Raw genomic sequence first — 9,129 nt, forward strand, 5'->3', positions numbered from 1 at the left:
TCTCCGCCTACTTTTAAGATTCACTGTCAGATATATTGCGCTATGGTCTGATATGTCCGTTACCCCTATCCTGCAGTATTCTACCCTGTATCTGTCCCCTGTTGTCATGAGAAAATAGTCTATCCTTGAATATGTTGTGTGTGGATGCGAATAATGTGTGTATTCTCTATCCAGTGTGTGCATTTCTCTCCATATATCCATGATTCCTAATTCTGACATTTGTATATTCATATATTTGCTAATGTTTGTCCTCCATTTCTTTGTGCTTGTCGTGTCTATGTCATAGTTCAGTACTACATTAAAATCACCTGTACAGATTAGGACCCCTTCCCCTTCCATCGCTATGATATCAAAGATTGTTTCAAATAGATATTTCTCACTTTCTGGTGGAGCATACACATTCACTAGTGTTACCATTTGACCTTCCATTTTCCCCTTGACCATTACATACCTCCCGTCTTTATCCCGTATTTCCCTGCTCATTTCAAACTTCACTGTGTTTTTAATTAGTATAGCTACTCCTCTTCTAAGGTTCTGTTTAAAATAACTATAAAACAAATTCTCATACCCGAATCACTTCAGTTTTTCATGTTCTTGTGATATTAGATGTGTTTCTTGTAAGAAGATAATATTTATTTTCCAAATGTTCTCCCGTTCTACCCATGTCACATAAAATAATATTTGTGGTTGTAGCCACTGCTATCCCTGTCTGATTTACATACATATAACCATAATAAACATTAACATCAACATTGACATTTGGTACTTCCATGGTAGTAGAGGGTCTCAGTCGTATCCCTCTTTCCCCCGCTGGTGGGTGGGGAGTAGTGGCTCTTCTAGTGAGAGGGCTCCCCCTATTATGTTTCCCCTGTAGCGAGGTAGTGAGTGGATTCCTGCCTGTCAGTCTCCCTGTCGGCTGAGGGGTCAGCGCGTCACAGGGAGGGGGGGGGGGTTCCCTGGTTCCACTCCATATTAGGATGGGTGGGTCACGGCCATGGAATACGTCACTGGGCACGTTTTTCTTATTGGCCATGAGACATCCGTGAGTTTTTCAGGCTCTGTGCTGCAGACCGCTGTCATTGTCAAAGTTGGATGATGCGACACATTCGAAAACTGTTTGTTTTCTGCTCTGCTCTCTATTAAAGTGTGTATTGGGCCGTTGGTCACTTGGCCCAATTATTATTCATAGCTGTCAACCATCCCGTTTTTCCCGGGATTGTCACGTATTTCAACCTTCCTTCCCGCCCTCATCCCGGTTCACGTATTTTTCCCGTTTTTATTTTTTTTTATAAATGTTTACAAAATGGCTGCAATTCCCCTCCGTGACAACAGGTGGCAGCAGTGTAGATTAGAACGTTAGCACAGGATGTCAGACCGGAAGACGGTTGCGACCCGAAGAAGAAGAGCGACCGGATAGAGGAGGGGTTCAGCGTGAAATGTATTACATTCTACGATGGACTTGAGAGAGGATTGTGCGGTTCCACCAGCAGCTAAGAAAGCCAAGAAGAGCTGCAAATATCTCGCCAAGTGGGAGGAGACGTTCCCATACCTCACGAAAAGCAACGTTTCAACACTCTATGCTTTTTGTAAATTATGCCACGCTGATTTCAATGTTGCACACGGAGGAAAAAGCGACGTCAGTCATCATAACCAATCGGCGAGGCATAGAGGCTATGAACATTTTTCACAAATACACTCCTTCTCAGAAGGTGTTGAGAAATGCGAGGTCTGCAACCTATACCTACAACAGGTCCCTGGCCGATGCAAGAGACCCCCACAGGGAATGAAGTGGTATCCCCCATCCATTCCAGAGTGATAAAACAGTCTAATTAGATTAGATTAAAATGTATTGTCATTATACAGTACAACGAAGACATTTGGCATCCAACCAGAGTGCAAATGTAACAGTAAAGATGTATGTACAGTACAGATCACTTTAAACAAAATGTCACTTTAAAGGAAAGAGGTATTGTACATAGTTTAGATACATTAAGAGTTACAATTGTATTATAGTGTATATAGGAACCAGTTTTTCAGGAACTTGGCATGTCTTTTTTTTATCATGCATATCTTGCTATTCTTTTTCTATTCTTTTTTCTATGCCTATTTTTATTGTATTTTGCACAATCAATCCGCATTTCACTGTATGTATGTGACAAATAAACCTCTTGATTCTTCTTGAGTTGTTTCAAGTTTCAAGTTTCAAGTTTCTTTAATAGTTGTCATACAGAAGTACAGAATACTTTTATACAAAATGCTTCTTACTGTTGCGCTCCAGAGACTGTGCAAGACAAGATAAGTATGAAATAAAATAACATAGTAAAATTAGAAGTAAAAAAATTAGGTCACAGTGTTCAGTTTAGACTAGTGCTGTCAGGCGATTACAAAAATTAATCTAATTAATTACAGGATTTGTAATTAATTAATCTAATTAATCGCATTTTAATCGCATAACCATTTTATGCCTGATATTATATATTCTATAATCATATTTCAAATTGCATGTGTCCAGATGGCAGAATTCAGTACTGTATCTACAAAACCTTCTGTTTAATCATCTTCCATCTATTAATTTGCTTAGATTTTTCAGGTCTGGTCAATTTGAGCATGGTGTTATTCACAGTCAAAGATAAAAAAAAGAAATTATTGATATTCTCATTTGGTTCATTACAATTGACTCAAAATAAGATTTTCATTCAATCAATCACAGCGCAGATTGATTGATTGAATGAAAATGTTATTAACAGATTGCAAAATGGGTACAATACAGTACGGCTCAATACACACAATTGTTAAGGGCATGCAGACCAGAGAAAGACTTTCGTCTTGTTTACATAAGGGTCCCCCATTTTCAATTGTAAGTAAGGGTGCAACTTGCACCGTGCAATCCATTCTTGCCCACAGTATTTCTGACACTGGGAATACATTCCCTGAGATTCATAGATGTCCCTAGAATCAGATACCAAGAACATGCAAATGGACCATATTAAATGTAAATGTAAATGTGTATTCTACATTCTCATAGAATGAATGAGATACAAAAAAAATTATAAAAAATAAATTATAAAAAATAAAAATTATATAAAAAAAAAAAAAAATTTATTAATTTTGAGTTAATTTCCATAACGCGATAATTTGCTGTGTAATTAATTAATCTAATTAACGCGATAAACTGACAGCCCTAGTTTAGACATATGTACAATGTTCGATGCAGAATAGACGTAGTTACCATACAATATACAATACTGTGCAGTGTACTAATATACAATACTATATAGTGCAAGGCAGAAATGGAGAAATGGGACGAGGTGCAATTTAGGTACAATTCACAGTAGGTGTACGAGTTGTAGTGCAAATCCTTTATCAATAAATATAAAGTGTAAGTGTGTTTGTGTGATCTAAAGTGTGGAGAGTGGGTGCTGCAGTGTGTTGTTTGTTTGAGTGAGTGTGTGCGTGTGGGTGTGTGTGCTGTGTGCATTTGATGGTTGTTGCATAGTGATTATTGTTCGTTTAGCAGCCTGATGGCCTGGGGATAGAAGCTTCTTCTGAGTCTTTCTGTGCTCGCCTTGTAGTATTAATATGTACAGTGATGAAGGTATAAAGACACTATGGTAATTAGGGGTGTAACGATACGTGTATTCGTCCTGGGAATTTACGGTACGACCGTCACGGTGCGGTACATCCAGCCATACAGTGAATACGTCTCAGATGACAAGCGGCCATAATAACAACAGCGCGCACTGACATCTGCACTCGGCTCTCCCCTCCTCCTCTCCTGTTTACTACAGCATTTTGTCCCTAAAACAAAACCATGATGAATTAATTAAATGTTTAACACAGCAGGGCCATTACAATTTTGCAGTTTTCTTTAGTTTTCTTGTTCGCCCAATAATGTTAACCAAAAGACACACGCGCGCGCGAACACACACGTCAACCTTTTCCGGCGGACCGCGGAGTCTCACAGCTGATCGGAGAAAAAATAAAAGCACAACATACCACCAGATCATCTGAGCTCCTCTCCAGTTGCTGCTATTAAATCCAAAATATTGATAATCCTCTGCCATTGTTGTGTAACATGTCATCTGTTTTCTAGTCTTCTTCAGTCTCTGCTTCACGTGAAGTTAAATTCTCTCTATAAGTGAAAGTGAAACTAAGTTGTTATTAAAGGTGCAGTAGGGAATTAATTTACTCGTGGATGCCTGAACACAGAATTACACCAGTATCACTGACTACTACGGTAAGCCTATAGAATATTATTGTATTTAATAATAATAATTATAATTATTATTATACAAATATTGTCCTAGGGCTGGGACCTCCTCCGCGCTCCGCTGCTGCAGCCTTGCCACGGGGTTGGGTTCTTGACCTTCGACCCCGTGATGTTGGGGGCTGTGATGGGGGTGTTTTGCTTCCCGTCCGTTCCCTGGTGGCATGTGGGATGCGCGCCTGAATGGTCGCGGGTCCTTCTGTGTGAAGGTAAGTCCCACGGTCTGCTCACCCTGTGCGTTTGAGGTTCTAAACCAGGGGTGGCCAACCCGCGGCTCGCGAGCCGCATGCGGCTCTTTGCCCGTCAATGTGCGGCTCTCCCATCCATAAATCCATGTCACTCATTCCATAAGGACGTAGAATAAACATTTACAATTTTTTTTAAATGGTCCATTTGCATGTTCTTGGTATCTGAATCTAGGGACATATATGGATCAGTGTCAGAAATAGTGTGTCTGTTACTAGGCTTGAGTAAATTGTAATGAACCAAAGGAGAATATCAATTCTATTTAAAAAAAAATATATCTTTGACTGTGAATAACACCATGGTAAATTTGACCAGACCTGAAAAATCTAAGCAAATTAATAAAGGGAAGATGATTAAACAGAAGGTTTTGTAGATACAGTACTGAATTCTGCCATATTTTTTATAATGTAAATTTCTCCACCATTTTTCATCATATTGCAACATCGTTTTTTGCAAGACGTTCACAGAAAGGTAGAGAAACTAACTGCGTTCTGTTTTATGGCAATAACGTTCAGGTTTGTGGGAGATAATCCCAAAAAATAAGAGAAATAAAAAAGTTAATCCAGAAGTCAGATGATTGACAGGGGCTGGTGTGAGCTGGGTAGGGTAGTTTTTTTTTAATTTGAAAGCCCTGAGTCTCTTCCTTCAAAAGACTACACTCACTTTTGGATGTGTCACTTCCTCCTGTCAATATGCGCCGGTTTCCGACTCAATGCCCTGAGATTTCTATAATCTTATATTTCACTAATAACAGTTAAAATAATTGGTAAACAAACGTAATGCTGAAAATATACACTTTTACTGTATATCTCGGGCTTAAGAGGTTAACCCCGTGAAGCCCAAATTAAAAAGACATTAGCAACTTCAGAGGCCAGAGGGTGGGACATATAAACACATTTACTATCAAATAGCATTGTGAGGCTGAACAACAGGACCAATTGACTATACATGTGCTTAAAGGGGAACTATTTTATAAATGGCCTTTTTCAGTGTTTACCATTGTTTCTTAGCTATGCGGACTTATATTAATAGGATCTATGTCTCTAATTCTCATATTGGCGCATTCTTCCAATTCTCCTCTCACAATATTCACCCTCACTGAACTGAGTCATCTGAAAATGTGCATATCTGTGATGTCAGAGATTTCTCAGCTGCATAATAATGTGGCAGTTGATGTGGCAGTTGGCACCAGGCCACACAGTGGTTGGAGCCCAGCCTCAAAACGGCTTAAGATCTTGAGGTAGAAAAATGCGGTTTTTGAGTACTTGATTAGAAATACAAAACAATGCATTTCTTTTTTTTGAAAAAAACCTAGGTGTTCCATAGACTTACAGGAATTGTGTAAAAGTGCCCAAATAGTGAAAGAAATAGTAAAATAGTTCCCCTTTAACACTTTCACTGCCACTCACGAGATATCTCGGGTTTCCGATAGTTATGTTGAAAGCCACTCACGAGATTTCTCTGATTTTTTTTTATTTATTTTTTTTAGCGATCTGAAATCATATTGCATCACGCGAGCCTACCCTAGTATACCCGAGCGCCGCCGGCGATCAGATGTGGAAAAAAGCACCCCCTATCGTCTCCCAGATGACATAAGGGATTTTGGAATGGACTCAATGAAAATGGATGGGGAAAAAAATCCTGTACTCCACATTTTCCAGTCCACTGATGCAGCCGGGGTTATCACAGTTCATTCAGGAGCCTCTCAGACCCGCGGAATCATGTACTGCACTGTACACACGTTGGATCCATACACTTATCGATTTTTTCGAATGGTGATAAGGAATTGGAATATACCAGTTGGATACCATCTGATGTCAGGTAAGGAATCAGTGTTAGGATAATCAGACAAATTTTTATGAAGATATAGGCTGTTTTGTGAAATGGGCTCTTTCGGTTTCACTGTAAAAGTCCAAGAGGAAATGAACACGGCGATTATCCGTGCGCGGCTCGAATGTGCTTGCGTGCACGTATAATATTGATCATCTAGCGTTTATTTGAAAACGATTCATAAATAGGCAGACAAATATCAACGTTCTGGAATATTCCAGTAAAAGACGATTATCATAGAATGGTCTAGAATGAACTGTTTTTTACCTCAAAACGGGTGCTTTTCAAAATGCTCTCAAACGGAAATGAAGCGATAAAAAACCAATCTGCCTTGACAGCACTGACTGGAAAAGGATTCTTTGATAAGCGACGGGCAGATTAGACACATAGCCATAATTTAAAACATAGATTAGGCGATATTAAGCGTAACATTGGCGCCGATGGTGGCATTGAAGCGCTACCTCTGGCGCCACCTCGTGGCACTCAAAGTGTTAAGATTTTTTAAATAAACATTCTTTTTTTAAATGGCTAAAAGTGATTTTGTAATTTTGCAACCGTGGGTCTCACAGGGTACTTTTAACCCTGTGAGGCTCAAATAAAAAAGACATTAGCAACTTCAGAGGCCAGAGGGTGAGACCTATAAACACATGAAGGGTGCCGTGACTGAAAAAAAAGATTGAGAAACGCTGGTATATGGTGTGGCTCTTTGTGGTACCACAGTAATTTTTGTGGCTCTTAGTCTCTGACTGGTTGGCCACCCCTGTGCTAAACCCTCTTCGCACAATCGGGTCCGATCTCCCTCCCGTCCTCCACTAGGGTGGGCGGGGAGCTCGGGTCCTCCCCGGTTCTGATGGTTGTATGGGGCCTCAGCGGGTACATCTGTCGAGCTTTTCGCTCTGCTCAGCTCCTGTGTTCCAATAGAGCAGAGCGTAAAGCTATACGATCTATAATGTAGGGTTATCCTATAACCCTGGTTATATGAATATAGCGAGCGCTCTGCTCTGAAAGACTTGGGAAGGAGCTGATTGTGTGGCCACAACCCCGCTTATATAGGAGCGGATGTGGGTGTGGCCAGGCAGAGGTGAGTAGGTGTGTACATGTGGAGAAAGTTTTTCATTGTTAGAATGGATAAAGGGATAGTTCCAATAGAGCAGAGCGCTCTCGCTATACTCATATAACCAGGGTTATAGGATAACCGTACGTTATGATGAGATGAATACAGAGCACTGACAACACTGTTTCCAAGGTCCTGGGGCCTGTAGTTATGATGATATGAATACAGAGCACTGAGAACACTGTAGTTATGATGATATGAATACAGAGCACTGAGAACACTGTAGTTATGATGAGATGAATACAGAGCACTGAGAACACTGTAGTTATGATGATATGAATACAGAGCACTGAAAACACTGTAGTTATGATGATATGAATACAGAGCACTGAGAACACTGTAGTTATGATGAGATGAATACAGAGCACTGAGAACACTGTAGTTATGATGATATGAATACAGAGCACTGAGAACACTGTAGTTATGATGAGATGAATACAGAGCACTGAGAACACTGTAGTTATGATGATATGAATACAGAGCACTGAGAACACTGTAGTTATGATGAGATGAATACAGAGCACTGAGAACACTGTAGTTATGATGAGATGAATACAGAGCACTGAGAACACTGTAGTTATGATGAGATGAATACAGAGCACTGAGAACACTGTAGTTATGATGAGATGAATACAGAGCACTGAGAACACTGTAGTTATGATGATATGAATACAGAGCACTGAGAACACTGTAGTTATGATGATATGAATACAGAGCACTGAGAACACTGTAGTTATGATGAGATGAATACAGAGCACTGAGAACACTGTAGTTATGATGATATGAATACAGAGCACTGAGAACACTGTAGTTATGATGAGATGAATACAGAGCACTGAGAACACTGTAGTTATGATGATATGAATACAGAGCACTGATAACACTGTAGTTATGATGATATGAATACAGAGCACTGAGAACACTGTAGTTATGATGAGATGAATACAGAGCACTGAGAACACTGTAGTTATGATGATATGAATACAGAGCACTGAGAACACTGTAGTTATGATGAGATGAATACAGAGCACTGAGAACACTGTAGTTATGATGATATGAATACAGAGCACTGAGAACACTGTAGTTATGATGAGATGAATACAGAGCACTGAAAACACTGTAGTTATGATGATATGAATACAGAGCACTGAGAACACTGTAGTTATGATGAGATGAATACAGAGCACTGAGAACACTGTAGTTATGATGATATGAATACAGAGCACTGAGAACACTGTAGTTATGATGAGATGAATACAGAGCACTGAGAACACTGTAGTTATGATGAGATGAATACAGAGCACTGAGAACACTGTAGTTATGATGAGATGAATACAGAGCACTGAGAACACTGTAGTTATGATGAGATGAATACAGAGCACTGAGAACACTGTAGTTATGATGAGATGAATACAGAGCACTGAGAACACTGTAGTTATGATGAGATGAATACAGAGCACTGAGAACACTGTTAACCCTTTCATTGCCACACGACAGCCGGTTAACCCTTTCACTGTGACGATACAGAAGGTTAGCCCTTTATATTAGCTAATGATGCTAATGATGGAGCATCGCCGTCGGTTGTGTGATAGTAAAGGGTTAACCTTCTGTTGTGTGGCAGTGAAAGGGTTACGGTCCTGGGGCCTGTAGTTATGACATGAGATGAGATTCA

At 39.8% G+C, this 9,129-nt stretch overlaps 1 protein-coding gene across 1 annotated transcript in view; it reads left to right on the forward strand.

Annotated features, from left to right (window-relative positions):
* The window catches only part of scube1 (signal peptide, CUB domain, EGF-like 1), a gene marked incomplete at both ends in the record, with an annotated part of 286,301 nt that overhangs the window by 179,399 nt on the left and 97,773 nt on the right, over positions 1-9,129 (forward strand). The gene's annotated exons all lie outside the window — the stretch shown is intronic.

The sequence above is a fragment of the Notolepis coatsorum genome (genome assembly GCF_963971535.1).
Source record: "Notolepis coatsorum genome assembly, chromosome: 15".
Lineage (NCBI taxonomy): Eukaryota > Metazoa > Chordata > Actinopteri > Aulopiformes > Paralepididae > Notolepis > Notolepis coatsorum.